We start from the raw sequence: 21,870 nt of genomic DNA, 5'->3' as shown, positions 1-21,870 counted from the left end.
TAGAAACGTCTCTGTTGAAAGCGTTCATACACTAAACACATGCTTGGTTCAAAAGGTAGTTTAAAAACTCAGGTGGTAGCTGACCTGGAGGGCAGACAAATTGCCTTTTTAAGAATTCCCCCAGTATTGCTAGTCAGGCTTCCTTAAAACTCAGTACTTTCCAAATCAGACAAGATGACTGATGAAAAATAAAAGTTTTGTGAAATTGTAGCATCTGGTTTTGAGCATCACAAGCCCAAGGTGCCATTTACACTTTGGATTTTACAGTTGTGGTGATGCACAAGATGATTCAACCACGCTGAACCTCCAGTCCGTTTTATGTATTCATGGGTGTCTTTTTTTTTTTTTTTTTTCTAACACAGAGGAATCTTTATAACATTTATGTTAACCTTCGGTATAACAGGCAATAGATTTCTTATCGGCTTGCTTTGTATGGACTCCAGGACGTTTGGAATTTTAAACTTTATTTTCCCCCCGGTATTACCTGTGTGCACCTCCTGCAGCAGGCAGATGCTTTCACTGGCAGGACCAAGCTGAGGAGCACTTACTGATCAGGAAAAGTGACAATGAACTTCCAAAGAAACAACCACCCCACCCCACCCCCCCCAAAAAAAAAAAAAAACCTAAACCACAGAGTGTTTGAAAGCCTGATCTCTGCTAACATGACCCTCTGGTTCAGGGCATTTTTATTCGTATTGGATGCGAAGGGATGGCTGCGGGGCTGCAGCCGCACAGCAACCGAGCACCAAACCCCCCAACTCCAAACTCCGCCGTGATTAAATCTTGTTTATTGGAATATCTTAATTATAGTCTCGATTATTTCGTTCCTCCTGAATTCTGAAACTTCTGTGCTTAAAGCACGTTACATTCATAACCAGGAGAACTAGAAAGTGTTTGCAGGGAAAGCCGGGATCTCTCACGCAGTCTCATGGACCTGCACATAAAGTCCAGAGAGAAACGCAAAATACCTCTTAAAAAAAAAGATAAAATTTAGAAAACTTCTAATAAGCTTTTTTTCCCCTCTGTTATTTCCCTTAGCTTCTTGGATTAGCAAATTTAGTTGGAAGAACTATACATGGTTTGTACTTTTAATATTCTCCTGGACCATTCATGCCCTTCCAGGGATTTCTCAGGAGTAACAAGGGGAGCCTCCTGCACGGACGAAACGTTTAGTTATTTTGGGAGAAACTTCTCATTGCCAACAGCTGGAGCAGGAGCAAGACATGGGCTTTTTGCTCTTGCTGTCTTTATACTTTGCAAGGTGGGGAAGGACAGAGAGGGAGGGGGGAGGGAGTACCTGGCGGCTGGGCTGGAGGAATCAGGGGATGGAGATGCACGGAATCGTTAGGGTCATAGGGAGGTGTTTGGATCCGAGCAGCGCATGCTGAACGACGGCACGGATCTGGTCGGTTCTCCTTGTGTGAGGGTGTGTTTTATGCAACAGTTTGTTTACACAAAAAGAAAAGAAAAATTTTTGTAAAACCGCAGGAGAGGTAGCATGACGTAGTAGGACATCGGAATGGAAATCGTCTTTTGGGTGTAGTAGATAAAGGAAGTGTCAGGGGTGCAGGTCGCCTCACCTATTGGAGATGTCAGTGAGATGTGAGTTGGGTTTGGGTCTGTGTGGATATTCCCTGCTTTGTCAGATGCTTCTGTGTCTGAAGGAGCGCTAGCTGCTGCAGGAGCTTTCGAGAGGTATGAAAAACATTCCTTATAAAAATACTGGGAAGCTCCCTCCACCCCCATTGTTTATTGGAAACTTACCCCCCCCCCCCCCCTTAAGATATTTGATTATGGTGTAATGCAGCTAATTTAAGCATCTGTTTATCACTGCCTGGCTAGACTGAATGTGAAATTTCAATTGAATTACCTCCCAAGAGAGCTTTGAGCTCTGAGGGTAAAACAAATCATTTTCTCTCCATTCCCCTGGGATTGTCAATAAAAAGAATTCATCTAAATAGTTTACATGCGTTTTGAAATGTTGCATCTACTAGACTTGGTTTTGTTGTTAGTGGAAAATTGCCCGTGTGAGTGGAGTATCGGCTTTAACTCGACTGTGTCAGTGTTACAGCATGGTGGTACAGTGTCTGGAAAGGCTACTGCTGTGAAAGCATTTGCATTTAAGTAATTCATAGTTGATCAATAAATGTGCGTGCTTTATTTTAGAACAGAAGATAGCGTATAAACTGGAGCTTGCCCAACCTCAGACATAAGCTGCCACCAGCCCAGTAGCTTCTCCAGCTCTTCCAGTAGGCGTGTTACAACAAAGGGAGTTATTGCCATGGGCTGCTGGTGGGACGCTCCAAGCCCCTCATTGCCACCGCGGCTTTGTCTGCTCCTAAATATTTGTGCGTGCACACATTATTAAAAATATTTCCGCTTCCACAAGAAACAGTAGGTTATCTCTTTGGCTTGTCATCGTGTCAACAAAGATCTGGGAGAGGGCAGAGTACAGGTTTTTCTTGCTTTGCAAAAAAACTAGTTCCTAGGTTTACATCTTCTCTGTCATTTTGTTGGTGGGAAGAGCAGAGATTTTCCTTCTCGTTTGCCTTAATTAGATTTGAAGGGAAATCTGGTGCCGCCCACATGCAGAAGACCTGCAGATCTGATTTGTAGGTGGTTTTACCCTGGACTGGGCAGCTCTGCGGGGGTCAGGTGCTGCCTTCACTGGAGCTGGGACATGTGGACATGTCCTTGAGCAGCAGGCAGCAATCCACGTACTGGTCATGCCCCAGTGTCTTTGCCGGGAGGACAGGCAAGTTCTTCTCCAGCTGAGTTCACTGCCTGGGGAAGAGCCTTAGACTCTCTCAACATTTAACTCCAGGCTGCATTTCCAGATGCAAGCAAGGACAAAAAGGTCAGGCTTCCTTATGGGAACATCCATGCTAATCTTTGTGTCCGTCACCTGTGACTCACCAGTGGAGATGCCACTGTGCCCTTCAGCTCAGATCTTCTGGCTTACTTGGGGCTGTGGTGTAAAGGCTGAGGGTAATTTCATTCAAGCAGGAAAATTGCAATCCCAAGAGTAATAAAACTGGAAGGTGTCATGACAGTGTGAATGCTTGTACCCCGAATCAGCCTGCGGGTAACTAGAGAGTGAGCAGACCAAAGGAGGTAGACGGCAGAATTTGTTTTGCTGACAACTCTTGCCAGCAGCATTTCCAGCTGAGGGTTAGAAGAAGGTCCAACTCCTGGTAGCAAGATGCTTCATCAGCAAACACCTTTGTACAAGTTTGACTTTTATGATGTGGATAGTTAAAATTTGCTCTTGTACAGGTATTCAGGCAGCGAAGAAAAACTTCTTTAAAGATCTTCTAGTAGTTATAGCAGTAAGAAGATTGGAGGTGCCCATGCAAAGTGAATGCCTGTTTGTTATTCTGGAGTGAAGACGCATTCAAACCTGCAGGAGCTAGCCCCGGTTAGCAGCTAGTGTCATTGTCCTGTTATTCTTTCAGTCTCCTCTCCTGGTTGTATTTTTATTGATTATAAAAAACATTTCATTATCATAGAGTTGGAGTTGGAAGGGACCATCTAGTTCCAACCCCCTGCCGTGGGCAGGGACGCCTTCCACTAGACCAGGTTGCCTAAAGCCCCATCCAACCTGGCCTTGAACACTGGGATGTTAACTGGGATAATTTTAGATGACATAGCATTTGGGATGACAATCAAAAATCAGAAGCCAAAAACTGCGCAAACTTTTAAATTAAACAGAAGAAAATTTAAATTTTAGAGTTTGCTTATCCAGGTATTTCTGCGGTCACTCTGGTCATGATCAGGGCATGTTTAATAGCAAAGCCTGAAGAAGTTAAACGCCACGTGCATAGGCAGTATATTTTCAGGACACCTATAATCAGCAGTAGTTCCTACAGTCATCACAAGGAGGACTTGAAGAAAGAAGCACAATATTGCTGCTTTACTTGTCAGTATTTTCTTTAGTATGGGGGATTGACTGAAGTACTTGTTTGCAGAAGCAATGAAAGTTACTCACAGATTGCAACAGTCTAGGAACGATTAAGGTTTTAAATTATATCAACATTCATCGTAAGCAGCAAAGGCATAATCATGGTAAGGTTCATTCTGGATTTTTACTCCAAAACAGTAGTAGACCAGAAGTCCGTGGGTACCTTGAAGCTTTGGCCTGTGTTGTGAGATGCTAATAGTCCATGTTTCCTTTCTGGCTCCAAATATGGAATCGTTTTGACAGTTTAAGTATACTTTACAAGGATTAATCCTGACAGGGTTGATAGTAACCTAAGAAATTTTTTTTTTTTTTTTTAAAAAACCCAAACCTGCAGTTTATCTTAATGAGCGGCTCATACTGTCAACAGCAAAGCGCCGTTACTGGGTGTAATAGGGTTTAGAGGCTCATGGCGGGAGAGGACAGGTCTTGTCATGTTAAAGTACATGCCGAGAAGCAGGGATAGCCCCTTCTCCGCAACCACCCCTGGTCTTCCCGTGCCCCCAGCCCAAGGTGCTTCACCTGTGCCTCTCTCACCCTGCTCGTAAAACAATGTTAAGAACAAATTTGTTTTTGAGATCCTTGAACTGAAATGATCTTGCTTCAGATGAGGTGCGTGAAGGTACCAACTACTTCGGATAAAATAGATACAAGAGCCTGTGTAATGTTAAAAGCAAGCAGCTACAAGAGAACAATCTTGGAGTGTTTCCAAATCCAAATAAGTCCCGTGTCACAAAGAGTCAGAAGTCTCCCTTGAATGAAGATCATTACCCTCAGGGTGCATGTTGGTCACCCTTTAAAATTCTTATAAAAACAAAGAAATTAATTATCCAGTATAAAAACGGGGCATTCGTCTCCTGGCAAACATTCAATTAACTTTTTAGTGCTTGCTACTTAATGTTGTGTTTGACCAGTCGAGCATTGAGAACAAGTTTCCTTTGAAAGGGAGCTGGGGTGGAACGTGGCATTGCGCTGGAGCTTTGCTCTGGCGACCAGTTGGGGCTGGTCATCAACATTTTTCCCATGATCGTTGAGTGTGGAGCTGGTTATATTTTACTTATGCATGTGAGATGTAGTTTGCTTTGGGACAGGTTTGGTCTTTTTTCTGTAGGCTGGATGATGTTTTATTGAGAATATAATTTAGCTCGTTTTGCAATCATAGACTGGATTGCAGTGGTTGAGCATGAACTACCAATTAAAAGCAACTGTATAATACTTCTAATTCCCATGACTAATGGGCTGAAAATATGGAGCTCTTTGACCTGGATGCAATCCAAGCTAAAGATGAATTATGCCACGTAGATCACATTTTCTCCTGTTAAAATGGCAAAATGTAGACCCCAAAACTTAAGAAACACTGACTTCCAAGGGATGAGCTGATGTGATGAGAGATATAATTTGCGAATAATGCATAAGCAATACTTGGATTACTATTTTTTTTTTTTTTTTAGAACTTTTACCTGTTTCTGTGCACATCGATATCATTTATAATCTCCTTTCACCATTAATCTCCTGCTGCTTTGCTAACAAGTGATTGTGTCCTGAAACAATTGGAAGGGAAAGATTCTCTGGGGCTTTTTTATTGAGTGTCCTTTAGCTTTGCAGTATAAATCTCATTTTTACAAGACAGGTTGTGGAGTTTTTTAAGTGCATCCTGTATGTAGAGATTCTCAAATTGGTCTTTGATTGTCGTGTATGAATTATATATTTTTATTGTTTTTTCCTCAAAAGGATCCCTAAAATTGTTAAATTTGGTGTTAAATCCAGTAATCTAAATAGCCAAGCTTTACTGGGTTTGTAGCAGAACAAAATTAAATATCTATGGGTTAAGCTTAAGGCTGGTTGGAGCTGTATAAATATGCAAGGCTTATGTGAAGGAAAGTGCTCTGCTCGTCAAACGAGGGAGTGATTACGTGGCAGGGCAGTAGGAGTTCTCTTGGAAACAGGGGAAATGATCAGCGTAGCAGGACAGAATGCAAAGGTCGATCTGCTGAATACAAATAACGTATTGAGCACCAGGTTCTGCCTCATGGAGCTGGCGCTTTTGGAACCGCTGTGATAAATGCACTGATAAATTCGAGGGAATGAGTGCTATTGCAAAAGTCTGATGAAGGCTAGAAAGTGTCCAGCTCGTAGGAATTGCATTGCTTGGTCAGGCACAATGAAATTAAATAGAATTTGCTTTAGTGAAATTGCATCAAGGATGATTAAAGGTGCTGCTGGGAGAAGGTGGTGATCACCTTTCACTGAAGCCACTTCAGTGACTCCATCGCTTACTCCTTATGTCTGTTTTGGGTTTTTTCCTCCTTTGCTCTGACTTCAAGGCTCCTTGCCCACTCCCGTTCCTTTGCACCTGTGCGTTGTCCCGTGCTCCATGCCTGGAGGTCCCACCAAGGGCTCCTTCAAAGAGCAAGGAGCTCATCAGAAGACACTTATCAGCACGTTTCCTTGGGACTGTGAGGATTTGCCCAAATACACCAGGTTCTATGCTTCCCCTGTACCGATACACAGCATTCTTCCTTCCCCTGTTCTCTGATAATTGCATTTTGGGTCAAGATTCGGCCTTTTCGCTTTGCTCTCCAAAAAGCTGATTTGTGTAACGCGGCACTGCATTTCCTTCTTGCCTCAGTGAGACCGAGACGTGCAGGATGGAGCTGCTCTCTGCTCCTTCCACAGCTCTGCTCTTTGCATCTGCTGCCGGGATTCAAGTCTCTCCTTCCCAGCTAAGGCACCAAGCAGTCTCTGATCCACCTCTGGTGTGTTATCACGGGCTTCCCACCTCTGCGGCTAAACTGCTCTTGGGCTCTTTTCTTGAAGCAGAAGAGTACCAAGTCAAACTCCTGTTGGTTTTGCTTTAATATTTTTCCATTTTGCATTACTTTTTTTCAGAGAATCATAGAATCGCCTAGGTTGGAAGGGGCCTTTCAGATCATCTAGTCCAACCATCAACCTAACTCGGACAAAACCCATCACTAGTCTAAACTATATCCCTAAGCACTACGTCTGCCCATCTTTTAAATACTTCCAGGGATGGTGCCTCAACCGCTTCCCTGGGCAGCCTGTTCCAATGCTTAATAAACCTTTCGGTGTAAAAATTTTTTCCTAATATCCATCCTAAACCTCCCCTGGCACAACTTGAGGCCATTTCCTCTTGTCCTGTCGCCCGTTACTTGGGAGAAGAGACCGATCCCCGATCCTGTCTACAACCTCCTTTCAGGTTCCTTTTTTTAGGCGCCTTTGGCCTCGTGGGTGCCGCACAATGAATTGTAAGAGAGTTCACAGCTTTCCAGTTGTTTTGCTTTCCTAAAACAGGAGGGCAGAGCGATGCCCGGGGGCTGCAGGCAGGACCGAGGCCCTGCTGTGGTCCCTTGTGTTTGCAGGGAGCTGCGATACCGCGAATGCGGAGTTTGAGTGACTTGAACTGGGTTGTGCCCCAGGTGGGCTGACAGCATAACCGGTCTTTTAAGGTAAAACAAAACACATATGCACACAGAAATACACACACATGCGTATAACCACATGTAACATCCGTATGTTACCAAGAGAAGACGGTATCTCATGACTTTTTTCTTTCCGTTTGATATTTAAATGATCCGCTGGCAACAGGGCTAGAGTTACATACTCTAAATAAAATGAGATACCTTAAAATTTGCATAAGAACCCCTTGGCACTGTAATTGGCCCCTATATACGCGGCTCATGCATATATATTCTCTTGAACAGTTTGACATTTTACCTCTTCCGCTGCTGGTTTATAGTAAACGGAGAAGTGTAAGGAATATTTTTCCTGATTACAGTTGTTGGAGCAGTGCATGTGCAGAGCTGTATTCGGTCATTTATTCCCTCTTCATTTTTGTAACAATTGTAGCATGAACTAATTATTTTCTCAGCTTGAGGTATTTGTATCGCAGTTGCGTTTGATAACTGTTTATTTTATGGACGCTTCGTTGAAGCAGTGACCGAAGCTCGGACGTGGGGTCCTCTGCTCTGCTCCCTTCAAAGGCGCAGGGGAAGATCAGGAGCTTTGCTGGGGGAGAAGAGGTTGGGCAGTAGGTTGGTAAACCGCCTTCATCCATTCATCAATATCCAGGTGAAAAGTTAACGCTGTCACCAACAGGATTGTCTTCTGCTCCATGCTGGCACATCCCTTATGTTGCCCAGGTGACAGTAGGGGTGGCCAAATGGACCCGCGTGGCTCAGAGGAGGTGGGGAGAGAGAGGAGCAGAGATGGTTCAGCAAAGAAGTCAGCACACCGTTGGGTTTCAGCCATTTCTCTTTGCTTATCCTGGGAATCAGAGCCCCCGAAATGCTATCTTCTCTCTGCCCTTGACTCCCTTCCAAAGGATTTGCTGTTGGCCAATACCAAGGAACCTCAAGTACACCGCAGAGCTGGAAACTTGCACCAAAATGAAGCCGTATTAATAATAATAATGATAAAAAAGTTCCAGTTTCCTACAGATTTAAATTGGCTCAGTAAATTTGACACCGCGTTTAGCTTCTGAGGTGATAATGCATCAGATTACACTCTGTGGTTATTTTTCGTGGCCTGTCAGTAAAATAGAAACTAATATTCTGTATTGGCATTTCACAAGATGTTTTGTCAGAGGGTTAAGCTTTCAGTGAGGATTTAAAGGCTGTTACTGTAAATGTGACCGTTCTGTGTATTTTTCAATTCAGGCAGACTACTTCTATTATAGAGAAAATGTTAACAACTTAATATTTTGGTTTAGAGTTATAGACGTCAGCGTTTTAGAACATAAATAGATGCTCTGTATGGCAAAAAAAAAAATTGAAATAGCACTTGAAAGAGTTCATTATCTTCATATTTCCATAACTTCATTAGTTCCCTAACTTACTTAACACTCGAGCAGCATTTGCTGGGTGCTTTGTATGGACACAAAAGGGCAGGTTTTGCCCTGAAAAGCTCAGTCTCGGGGCATCAGATATAGGATTTGATAATGCAGGAAACAGTAAACGATGACTGATTCTGTCCAGTTTTTAACTGTAACAGCTGGTTAAAAAATGTGCAGGCTATTTAACAGAAAATTAGGTTCTTGATTGCACTAACGCTTTTCTTGAAAGAGATTTTGCTTTCTGTAGAAAACTGCCTTTTTGTGGTGAACCAGAAAACTTTTTTTACTTGTAGGGAAGAGTTCTTCGCAGGAAAGCATTTTCTGACCAGCTTTAAAATACAGAGATAGCAAAGACCACTTAGAGTTTTTTCTCATCACTCCTATGGAAACTAAATGCTAAATTATCCATGTTCTGTGAGCTTTACTGAAAGCAGGAAAGGTCCTTGCTTTTTTATCCTTTGCCTGTACCCCAGAAGAGGAAGAAAATAAAATAAAATATAAATACCAGGGTATTTTTGCCCCCCAAGGTTGTTATTGAGAGCTTTAGCTGCTTCAGTGCTTTCCTGTCGTCTCTGAAATTGTGCTTGTTGGTCCCACTTGCAGCTGGGGACATAAAACATTTTAAATGTTTAAATGTTTTTTAACATTTAAAGCAGCAGCCTAAAACATTTAAAAATGCATGGGACAAGAGGAGGGGAAACAGAAGGAGGTTGACTTTGGCTTTTTCCTGGAAAATGTGACATTTTTGCCAAACGTTGATACAGCAAAAGCTGTAGAAGGCAAGAAGGCAGAAACTAGGGTTTCCATTTGGAAATGCTGCCTGGAGTTCGTCGCTGGATCGACTCGTGTGCCTTCTCCTCCTGGCCTAGGTTCCCTGGGTGGACTTTGGTATCTTCATCCAAATGGCTGTGCCTTTTCATTAAGCTGTGCTGGTAAACCAGAGAAAACAGTCTGGTTGGAAAACTGTGTATAGAGAGTAGCAAGGAGCGGGGAAAAAAGAGGCATGGAATTGTGGAGCCTGTGAGATACTGTGATGGTGACTCTAGAGTCCACTAGAGAAAACCCACTCCATGGTGGGTTTTCATCTTTTAGACAAAAAAAACCAACCTCATGGTCCCAGCAATACTTTCTGGTACCACTTGGTGTTTGCCGAGTTGTGCTTTTGCCCATTCAGCTTCCTTGACCATTATCTGCGACATCAGTATTTACTTGCGTTAAAGCAAAACAGTGTCAGAAGGCACTTCATTAGTATAATGATGGGTCTCTTTGGATTTCCTGATAAATGTTTCTCACTGCTGTACCAGGTGTCGTTCATCATATTTGTCACTGCAATACCAGGTCTTGCTCCCAGACTCTGCCGGAGCAGCTTAGGTCAATTTGTGTAGCAAATCAGTGGCCAGACTAGTATTAGCACGTAAGATTTCTTGATTCCTGGCCTCTTACCTGACCTTTAAGAGCATGATAATTTTGAAGTAGTTGGTGTTTTGTTAGGGTTTTTAACGAGAAAAATAATATTTGCCTATTGTTCATTTTGGCAGTCATCTGGTCAGAGGTCTCAGCCCAAACAAGAGTTATAATAGATGAATAAACAACTTTGTTGATGTTCTTGTTTATTGGCAGTTGCTATAGCAATCGGCTGCCACAGATTCCCGGATAATGGTTCTGGTACGTGGTTGCTCACCACATCCATCAGATTGGAGGTGCATCCTCCCTGGCTGGTAATGGAGGTGATAAAAATATCTTAGCTACACATATACCATCAAATTGGGTTTTCCTACTACTTAGAATGGTGAGAGTTATATGTCCGTCTGGGGTTTGGGTTTTTTCCGTAGCAGTACAAAGCGTGAATCAATTCCCAGCAGTTTGTTCAGTGGGATAACTCCAAGTAATGAATTTTTTTGTTACAGCATCCCTGTGCTTGGTCTGGCTGGTGCCAAAGCAACACAGCTGTGGGACTGTGGTGGAGAAATCCATTCCGCAATGGATTTCAAAGACCATAAAACTTTATTTGAAGGGCAGAAGCAGAACACTGGGAATGCATTTCCTTATTCTTAACCCCAAAATCTCAACTCCGTGATGGCATGGGGTGGCTGCTTCTTTCTGGCTCTCAACAGTGGCTTTTCCCAGGTTCTCGGTTAGCAAGGTGTAGCCCTCCGGATCTTCACCTCCAGCCTGATGGGAGGGTGTTTTTTGGAGTGCATCAAAATTCGACTCAGCTGTGTTTACTTCAGTGTGTGATCTTGTACACGCATGAGACATCCAGACACAGCCAGTGCCTTTACTCGAACCTCACGTTGCTCCTACAAATAAACTGTGCCGTGTCTGAACGGCTCATCAATAGCAGGTCCGCCTCTTCCCTCTAGAGGGGGAAATCCAATGGGAAAATTGATCATTAACACGATGCGGTAGAAATACAAGGACAGAAAAGGCAGGAAATAAGGCTTGGGGTTTTGGTGGCTGTTTTAATTTGGCTACACAGTTCATAACATGTCCGCAAATTAAATGATGTGCTTTGGTTGTAACGTGAATATGGATTTTGGTCTGTCGAACTCTGCATGCATGGGAAATCTGGTTTTGGCGGTGGAAGAGCAACACATTTTGGGATGGATGGACAGGGATGTGCTCTTGTACGGGAGAGTTTATGTTGAAATATATACTCAAAAAAAAAAAAACCAAACCAGAACAATTCGTTCAGCTACAAAGTGTATTTTCAGGCCTTCATATGGTTGCTTGACTATATTCTCATTAACTTGTAATTGAATATGGAGGCAGACTTGAGCTCTGAAATTTTAAATGTTTTTTAAAAAAATAATCAAAATTGCTCCTGTTGAGGGATTTGGTTCAGGATCCTCTTCACCCATGTACACGACTATTCACACTGGCTAATACAGGCTAACACAGATATCTACGTTGTTTGTCGTGCAATTACAAATGAATCAAAATCAAAGATTCCTATAAAACCATTGAACAGAGAGTCAGGGAAGGTGATTCACGTTGGATATCTAAATTAAATGTCCAAAGAAAATTATACAAACATCTCTGATTCTCCCCTATTTTCCTCCCCACCCTGTTCTTCCAACAGAGATTTATATTAATCCACTAGCAAAAAAAAAAAGTTGGTTTCCTTCTTTGCTTTGCAGATTGCTTTGGCCTTAAACACAAGGCAATCTACAAAAATGCAATTATTTAAGTTTTCATTTTGAATGTGGCTCTTCATTGCTAAATTGAAGAACCCAGGATTAAAAAAAAAGCACGTAATGTGAATTAAATGTGGCGGTGGACAGGGAGTGTTTGTGTTCCAGCAATAGTATCACAGCTTCATTTCCTTTGTATATCTTACTTCGGTTTTGCAAACTAGGATGGGCTTTTTCCAGCTTTTTCTGTATACTTTTCCCGGTGCTTTTGTTTCTAAAGATGTAAATTGAAAGGGATGACAGTTCCACGCAAAGGGAAGAAATGTTTATTTTAAGAACACACAAGTACCCAGTTACGATATAACTTGTTGAATCCTCCGTGCCAGACTGGCTTTGCTGGGAAGATGAATGGGAATTTGAAAAGGACCCTGTCGAAGTAATTGGGCTTTACAGCTCACTCCTATTAGCCAAATCTTTGCTTCGCTCTCCTGTTTCTTTGTCTTTTAAGCCTGCAGTAGCAATGCTTAAGAGAAAAAGAAAAGAGTTTGCAGCCTTGGTGCGTGCGGTGAGATATTTCCATGGTTTATGCGGCGTTTCTAAACATGGGCCAAGTCTTCACCCCCCCAAAAAGACAAAATAAAGGAAACAAGCACCCAAAAAACCTCGATACAAGTGGAGAGAAGCAAAATGAGCAAAACCTCAGCTGAGTTTTGGTTAGAGTTTTTATTTGTTTCCCCCCCGCTATGCTGATGTTGTGGCTGATGTATCTGTAGATGGAGCAGGCTGTGGGGAGATGCGCCGAGGTGCCGGATGGGTCGGGATGGGGGTGCTGGAGGACACGTCTGCCACCTGCGGGGTCCCCGGCCGTGCCTTCCATCCCCGGGCGCAGCCGAGATCGGCACCGACTCGATCACATTTTCAGCTCGGGTAGAAGAGGAAATTGGCTGTTTAAAAGCGGCTACCCACCTTTTCGTCGTGCCTTCCTTCTCTGCCAAAGTTGTACGGATGCAGGGAGGGAGAATATCTTCCTGCCACCTTTCCGCAGGCATTTTTATACCCGCACTTCCCTGGAAATCAGAAAAGCACTAAAACAAGGGAAGGGGACAGTGTAAGGATCAGCTGAGCTGTAGCAGTCATTTTGCGAGGGTGCCTGACCTTGCATATATTATTTTTTTTGTCTAACTGTTGTGTGTATGTGTCTGCAGACAATATGTATCTGCTGTTAGAAAAATCAGAAGTGGGAATTAAATATTGCGCTCCAGGCTGATACGGTAAAGCTGGGAGTTTCTCACGTAACTTTACAGAAACTGGCTGCTTTCCCCTGATCTTTTATTCAGCATTTAGGGATGGAAGATTTGCAGGCCTTTTTCTGGCATATTTTTAAATACTGGTATGCTCCTTGCACTCTACTTTCCCGTTCGGTTTTCTGTATTTCTAAATGTTATGAGTACGGACAAGTGTTCATAAATATATATGTTCCTTGGCGGTTTCAGCTCATGCACGCGTATAAGAATATATATCCCTCGATGGAGTTTCAGTTCTGCCGCAGACGCGATGGGTTTCTCCCTCTTTATCAGTGACACCATTAATAGAGATAGAAATGGAAACTTTTTCAACTAAAACCAGCTGGGGTATCATTGATCAAGATACAGGCTAACCCAGGAAAATGGCATGTGAGTAGTAATTGGAGCTGTAATACAGTTGAAACGATGTTTTTCTTGCTGTTTGTTTTTAGGATACTTCATGACCTATTAATTCATTCTCTTTCTCCCTTTTTGCCTTAAAAATATAAATTTCTCAAAGCTAAAGATAAAGAAGGGTTTAGGGCTCTTTAAACAACAGATGGAGAGACTATAATTTTGTTGATAATTCAGATAATATTTAGCAATATATTAGAAGTTTGTAGAAGGGGAAGTATGAATCTAAGGAATTTTCAAATCAGTGACATATTTTTCCTTTAGTGTGTTGTATTTAACGTTGCTGTTTAAAAGCATGGGATGAGGCTTCACAGGTTTGTGTTGTTTGGTGGTGTTTTTCTTTTTCTTTTCTTTTTTTTTTTTTTTTTTAAAAAAGCCTTCCCAAGGCACTGGATTTACATTTTAAAAAGAAAACACGTTACAAAGACCCCGCCGTTAACTGTACAGGAATGAGCATTTGATGGTGAGTTTCAAAGGAAGGAGATTAAGTGGCTGGGGAGTCCTGTGGCATTTGGCACGTGTGCGGATTCAAGCAATGAGTCAAAAAGACACAGATAAAATATTGTCAGGGAACTGGCTTTGTAGCTTCTGTTTTGATGACAAAGATCTAATTTTGAATTATTTTGACAATTTAAAAATGCAGTTTACACCAGCAAGTATTTTTTCCCTTAAATTTAGAGCGCCAGGCAGGCAAAACGACTTGCCTTGACTATCTTCTTTTCAATACTTATTCTCCATAACTAAGTTCCGGAGTCAGCTCCGGAAACTAATTTACTTTCCTTTCTAAAACGCATCTTAAAGACAAAAACTAAACTGTATTAAATATTTACGTGTCATCAGTCACCGTAATTACCATGATGTTTATATTCTGCTTGCAGAGGTTGAGGGAGGTGGTCATGCAACATCAAGAGGCAGTTGATATTTAGGAGACAACTTCTACCGTAGCGTGATCTCTGGGAGAATACTTTGAGGCAAGGAAATACTTTTTCCAATCAAATGCATTTTATTAGAAGATTCAATCATCAATGTTGCCTTGCGGTCCTCCTTTCTCAGTTGGCTGCCAGGACTTTATTAATTTTCACTACAGGTTAGCCCAGATATGGCACAGATTTTCCCAGTTTCTTCTCTCTGTAATTCTTTCCATTACCTCCTTCATCCCAAGGGGTTCTTCCCAGCACATGCCCATCATTTTTATACTCCTCTTTGTAGGAAGGTGATATTAAAACAGTAAGCAGCCCCTAGTAAATGTGGAGTCTGTGTGCACTGATTACACGGGATTAGTGGTTGTGGGTATGTATATACACAAAAATAGTTGCTGGACATCTTTGGCCAGTGGACCTCGCAGCTGACCGGTCTCCCATTGGATTTCTAGTATTAAAAGCTCCGTAATAAGTTTGGAAAATCGCTCTTTTATTAATCACTATTCTAGAAACAGAGGAAAAGTTCTCACCTTTCTTACTTGCTTTTGGAAAGAGCCTCTGCAGTTGCTGCTGTAGAACACACCAAAGCCACATCCATTCCCGCAGCAGTGTTTAGGTTCTGCGTATCGTGACAGTACTTTACCCTAGCTATTCAGAAGGGGAACGAAGCACCAAATTTTACCTTGTGTAGTTCATAATACATCAGATTTGATGTTGATGTACAAAAATGCTGTTCTCTTTTAAATGGGGGAAAAAAAATATTGTAGCAATCCCAAAAGTGTTCCTGTCCGTTAAAATTTCGACAGTAACACCGTGGCTGTGAACAGCTAGAAGAAATTTTAAAAGGTCTGAGTCATTATTTGTTAAAGCTGAACTATAATCTTTATTTCTAAATACACACACACATACGCATCGCAGTTGTGCTTTGGCTTTTAGCTTCACCCCACAAAAACTGCAGTCATCTCACATCAGGTCAGGAAAACTGTTAGGCAGGTGTTTTGTTACGTGCTCATTTTCAGACATAAATCACTCACGCAGTATCTTGGTTTTACGCTGAGGGAATCCCAAAGCATCTGAGAAGTCACTCCTGCATAAGGCTACATGAAGTTACAGTGGAGCCATCTCTCCTAAAAGGTAACAGGTAGACGATTTGCAACCCTTTGCCTAAACTTTGTCCTCCCGCACGGTGGCACAGAGAACTTTGTCTTACACACCCTAGTGCTCTGAAAATCACAGGAACAAATTCACCAGCTGAGCAGAATAAGAAAGCTTGTTTGGTTTTGCCTTATTTGCAGTCCCTTCACTCCTACAGAGATGCATCGAGCTCCACGGCGGTTGTCTTAAAAGGATGAAGAGCAGGTTGGAAATCCCATTAGGATTCCACACAAGGGTCTCTAAGCGCTCCACATCTGCAAAACAATTCAATATTTCAGCCCATGCCTTAGGATTGCAGAGGTGGCGCTTAGTCCTTGACACTTTTACCATGGGTTGCTGTTTCTTCCCCCTACCCTGATACGAAGTAGTAAGAGGTTTCGGCCATAGGACGTTCAGAGGCATGAGACCAAATAACTGGCATTTAAAAGTCCTGCCAAAGATCCTGCTTAAAAGACAGCATCATGTCAGACTGTGTTTTATTTTCTCATCATTCAGGAGAGTTGCTTGCTTAATTTTTTTTCGACGGTGGCAGTTCGAATAAACATGCTAGCGTTTCAAAAAGCATAATAATGTATTGTTTTTGAGGGGAAACAGAGCTCCAGAGGAAATGATGGTTTGATTTTGTGCATATTTTCTGCAGTAAACATTTTTTGGCATTCCTCTTTTTTTTTCTTTTTTTTTTTTCTTTTTTGAATATTTTATTTTTCCTGCTTGGTTTAATGCAGCATAACCTCCTCTAAATTTAGTGGGAAGTGTAAACGTATGTAATGCTTTTTCTGTGGTTAGAAAATACATGTAGCATTAAGTTATTAAAGCTTGACTTTAAACTATGTCTTGGGCTAATGATTTTACAGTATAATTGCTTTAGTTAATTTGAAGGCAGGTATACATACAGCTTATTCCATTTTGGCACTATAAAGTTTGCCATTGGTATTATACCTCATTTTTTATATGATTTACATAATTTGTGAAACAGATTTAATATTTTGTGTGTGAGCTAATTAGCTTCTGGTTTAGAGCCTTCATTGTATGTTCATTGGGTTTTGAACACCTTTTACAGTAACACAGAAGGTCATTGTCAGATCTAAATTCTTTGTAGAGCAATCAATCCCGTTTTAATAAAATAAGTTGCATAATTTTTAATGTAATTAAATTGGGTTACACGGAATTGTTTTCAGCTGTAAATTTGCGGGATTGGAAGAAATACGGTAGCGATGTGTTAATTACTGCGCTGGGCTCTTTCCCTTGTTATGGGAATGTTAGAGATTCCTGGACTTTAGATGAGCACAATTTTAGATGCACCTTTAAGGAGTTTTTAAGGGGCGTCCAGCTTTTACTAGTAGAGGGGGGAAAAAAAGAGAAGGAACGTGTCCAGTAGAATTAACAAAATCTTTCTGCATAACTTTCAGAAGATTCAATGTTAATATGTCGCTAACATTTATTCGTCATTACCCGTTGACATCAATCCCAGTGCTTGCCCGCCACCGAGCTCTTGGGCAGGTGACGACAAGGTTGGGTGGCTGAAATAAATGTCCCTTTGCCGGAGACCCAGAGCCCCTCCGTGCACAATAAACATCTTAGAGTCACGTCACAAGCCAGCCCCAAAAAAGTTCTTTTCCTCTGGTATGTGATTCCTACATGAGGGCACATGCTGGCTGTTTTCCTCTCAAAGGAATTGTTTTCTTGGCTGCCGCCATCCAGTGTTTCAGAGTCCTGAGCAGCTCTAACGGCTCCTGGCTTATTAGGAGTCTAAACAGTCTCCTGTATCCTTTGTGTCAAAATGAGTGAAAGCTTTGGAAATCATTTTGGGATTCATTGAGCAGGAAAAGAAGTTGCCGGGGAGAGTCAGAAAGGCTACTCCGCAAGTTAAAAAAGGGCAGTAACAATTCCTCTCTGAAAGTTTTTTGCATCCATTCCTTGTGCCAACTCAAAACCTTAATTTATTCAGATTATTCCTGTACACAAGTTATTCCTAATTTGGATTTTACTTGTCTGTTTCTACCTCTATTTTTACCTGTGTAGCTCACGCATGCGTTCTCGTGCTTTTTTTTTTCTTGGTAAAATAGTTGCACTTAGTACAGAGATAAATTAAAAGTTAATGAGACAGAACCAGAACACGGTGCAGGTATTTCGCTTCCCTCTCTTTGTGTGCTGTTAGGAACTGGTTCTGGGATTTTAAAAAAAATATAACAAAAATTCGATTAGCCGCAATGCAAGTCTGTATCTCGTGGGACGGTTACTGTGAGTTGTACTCTGCGTATAACCCTTGATCCGCTAAACGCATTCTAGGTTAGAAGCAAATATTAGCAGTTGCCTTCGTGCTCTTTGCGAACACGCGTCTGATTTAATTTAACAGGGCAAATGAAGTCTCTTATGCAGACACTACCACAGAGGTGTTTTAATTATTTCGAAGAACCTTGAACGAAGGTTTTGTTTTTCTGGCATGTTAACATGTATATAGCTATAAAAAAATAAAGAAAAAAAAAAAGCGCTGACTTTTTCTTGTTGTATTTGAGCCGTTCTTGCTCAGCATAGAGTTGTTAGACTTTTGCAATACAGTTTCACCAGTGGAAGCCTTTAAAGCATTTGTTTCAGTGTAGGAATACTGTTTCTCTTACTTTAAACAATTAGATGAAGTGTAATCTCACTTTCTTCCTGTGGAATGCCACACTTTTATTGCTATCATTTATCAGTTGCGAGATACAAATAAGACGTAGGCTTAGGAGCCTGGCTCAAATAAAACCAGATTGTATTGATTCTTGTGTGGTACAGAAAGAAATGGAAAATCATCCGACATCCACTCGGCGTTCATCGAAGCAATTTTTAAAGAATAAAGGCTGAATACATACAATATAAATTCCTTATCTTGTTTACTTGATATACATGTGCAGTTCGAAAGGCAGAAACACGATAAAAATCGTGGCTAATTGTGTGAGATAGTACCTGGTATTTTCATTACGGCTTTAAAACGTGAGATGTCGCGGCTTAGTCTAAAAGCAGCTTCGAAGTATGCAGAAACTTTGGAGATGTGCTGGCAATTTATTGATGGACACCTAAAGACAGGGAGGGAAAAAAAAAAAAAAAAACACAAAACTTCCACATCACTGACAGCAGATGAAACGGAGTGAAAAACTGAGATTTTTTCCATGCAGCAAGTTAATGATTTTCTTTTCTTTTTTTTTTTTTTTTTAAGAAAAAAAAAAACCTTTCCCCATCCCCCTGCCACTGCTGGGGAGACAAGACGGCTGCTGATTTCTTAAAGCCTTAAAGTTAGCTGACCTCCAAGCTGAACCCAACTTTAATGTAAACATTTTCTTGAGATGGTTCGTAGCAGGGCCAGCAAATCTGGAGAATATTAGTGGCGCTGTGTTTGCGGGAAGCAGGAATCCCTTGGTAATTCTCGGGAGCTCTTTTCCAGGCCAAGGCAGCCTGAGACACAGTTGTGTTTTCAGTTTTGCAGGGTTCGTTGGTAATGCCCTGTGTATCTTTTTAAAATGTAATTAGTAGAACACGTAATTAGTTTTTGCTTTGAAGTCGAGGGTTTTTTTCTTACTTGCTTTCGCTCCGTTAAAACTCTTTATCTTCCCCCCACCATAGGTAAATAATATGATAGCTTAATGTTCGTGTTGCTTTAGCCGTCGACATTTTGGCGTTGGTGAAGGAATCTAAACAGAAGAGAGAAATTAGAGCAGGGTTTCCTCCGGATCGCCTCTCTTTGCAAGAATATTAAGTTCCTTTTAATGCTCTGCGTTTAAGCGAAACGCGCGGCTGCTGGCTGGACCCCGCTATTTTAAAGAGAAGTTTGAAGCTTGTTTGGGTGTTTGTTAGCATTAGCCTTTTTGGGATCTGCTCATACGCCCATTCTGTACAGCGTGAATTGAAGACGACGGCTGCGTGGTGCCTGATAGCGTCGACTGTTTTGCGAGTAGAAACTTGGGGCTGAATTTCGGAATTTTCCTTACCTCCATGCTTTTCTTTTTTTTTTTTTTTTTTTAAGATACGTTGTGTTTATCATAAGCTTGAGCAGCTGTTGAAATGACATGCTGAAACGGGATATAAGACTTAGTACTTCTTGCTTTTCAGCTTCAAAGCACTTTTCACACATTAACTGATTTCCCCAAGGTCCCAGTCTGCCCAGTACTTGCAGCGTGCCCAGAGTGGGTGCACTGGTGGACAGGAGTCCGACGGACATCAGTCGCTTGCGCTTATTACACCCTAGCACGTCCTTTGTATTGTATTACACTGACTATAAAAAACTTAATTTTACTTGCACAAAAAAAGCATCTTTTTATTAAGAAACCTGTGCCTGTTAGGGGCAGTTGGTTGCTGTCACTGCGTGGCACGTGTTAATCTGTACTCCAAAAATTGGGCTAAATCTCTTGACCCGTTAGGTAAAAAAACTTGATAGAATAGACAGATTGATGGAAGGAAACTGTGTGTGTAGTGGATTTTTTTTTTTTTTCTGGGGGGGGGGGGTGAGGGGAGGGAAACCAAAAAAAAAAACCACCAGCAAAATTGCTTTTCCGATTCAGAAGGAAACCTTACAGCTCTTCTATTGAAGAGTGTCTGAAATCCAGTTTTCCCTCTCAGCACAGGACCGCGGTGATGGAAAACTCCCTTTAGATCTTTCATTTAAATCACTGCGGAAACTTGCAGAAAGGAGGGGCAGGGAAAAAAAGCTGAAGACTGATGTTTTCCGCTTTTCTATTTATTTATTGATTTTAATTTCAGCAGTATGTCCCGTCGCTATCTTGATCAAAACTCCCACGAAGAGCACAAAACCAGTGTTTTTGCAGAGTTAGAGCAGAACCCAGGCAGAACTTTACCAACATTTACTGGTTTCCTGAGATGAGTTCCATCAATCAATCGGTCTTCTCCTGCCCTTCTACCCCAGCTTTCTCTAGCCTTTGACTGTGCCGCATGTTTTCTGGAGCAAGGAATCTCTTCATTTATCTTTTCCGTAGATTTTAGAGTGCTTTGAACACACTGGACACTAGTTGGAGCATGTGCGACTTCTTGAAATATAAATATTAATGTAAAGGGTTTAGGTTATTACCTAATAATTTGATTGGCGTTTCTCAAAGTATTTTTTTTTCAGGTTTTGATCACAGATATGTTTAATTGGTGTTAAAATTGGCTGTTGTGTGTGTTCGTTGTCACGGCTTGTTTAATACCTCATGTTTGCAGTTGTCCTAGTTTTACCATCTTGAAAGATGGTTTCTATTTAGTTCCCTTAATGTTTTCCACAGTTTGTTTTAAAACCCACAAATTTAGCTGAAGTGTTTGTTTTTTTACTTAAGAATGTTAACTTTAGAAATAAAATATTTCCTGTTTATCAGCAAAAGTGTTTCTTCCCACTTGCTGGCATGATTTCGAAGATGGATTTTCTATTTCCTTCTCTTACACTGCCTTTCTTTCTTGTGCTAAACATAATAAACCCTGAGCAATGATAAAGCTTATTTAACCCAAATATACCTGCCTCACCTCAAATAAATACAAAATAAATTGAGCAAAAGAAAGAGATAATATTTTTGAATCAGTACACAAACATTGCTCTCTGTAAGATATTCATTGTACTGCAATAAATGGGGAAAATATATTGAATTTATGCACACATGATTGACTTTTCATACAGTGAACCCAGGTTAAACATCTTGAATATGGAATATGAATAGAGCTAACATTTTCATATGAAGCAATAATGAAAATGAACAGAGCTCCATTTCGACTGATAGCAAAGAACATTTGATACTCCAAGGCATAAAATGTGTTTAGTACTTGGGTTTTGTTAAGCCTGACAGAAGCCAGGAAATGGGACGGTACAACCGCTGCATAAAGGCTTCTTCTGTACCCGATGACAGGCTCGAGGACGTAACCGGGTAAAAACAATAATGCCACCCGACCGCTCTTCATTCCCTACAGTAAGAGGAGAAGGTATTCATGGCTGCGGGTCCTCAATGGCTTCGCCTCGGAAAAATCTCAGTCGTTGGGACGCAGGTTTTGTTCCCGGGGCCGAGCCTGGCGCCAGGCTGCAGGGAGAGGGGCCGGAGAGAAGGGCAGAGCAGAACTGCTTTTCCTGGGTTTTACAGGCTGGACAATGCGTGTGATTTCTATTTATTTGGTTTTATCGTGTTTTATTCTGTAGTAGCCCTGG

The 21,870-nt window shown here is 41.5% G+C and overlaps 1 protein-coding gene across 3 annotated transcripts in view; it reads left to right on the top strand.

The window, feature by feature from the left end:
• Nucleotides 1-21,870, top strand: part of TAF3 (TATA-box binding protein associated factor 3) — a 127,204-nt gene that overhangs the window by 45,091 nt on the left and 60,243 nt on the right. The window contains exon 1 of one of the 3 annotated variants that reach the window (XM_063323654.1): nt 13,494-13,617. The exons of the other annotated variants lie outside the window; for them this stretch is intronic. The gene's annotated coding sequence lies outside the window, so the exon portion shown is untranslated. Of the gene's footprint in view, nt 1-13,493; nt 13,618-21,870 lie in introns of those variants that run through there. 3 annotated transcript variants of the gene reach the window in all.

Source organism: Chroicocephalus ridibundus, chromosome 1 (assembly GCF_963924245.1).
Source record: "Chroicocephalus ridibundus chromosome 1, bChrRid1.1, whole genome shotgun sequence".
Taxonomy (NCBI): domain Eukaryota; kingdom Metazoa; phylum Chordata; class Aves; order Charadriiformes; family Laridae; genus Chroicocephalus; species Chroicocephalus ridibundus.
The sequence above is the reverse complement of the archived record's forward strand: the minus strand, read 5'-3'. Positions and strand labels throughout refer to the sequence as shown.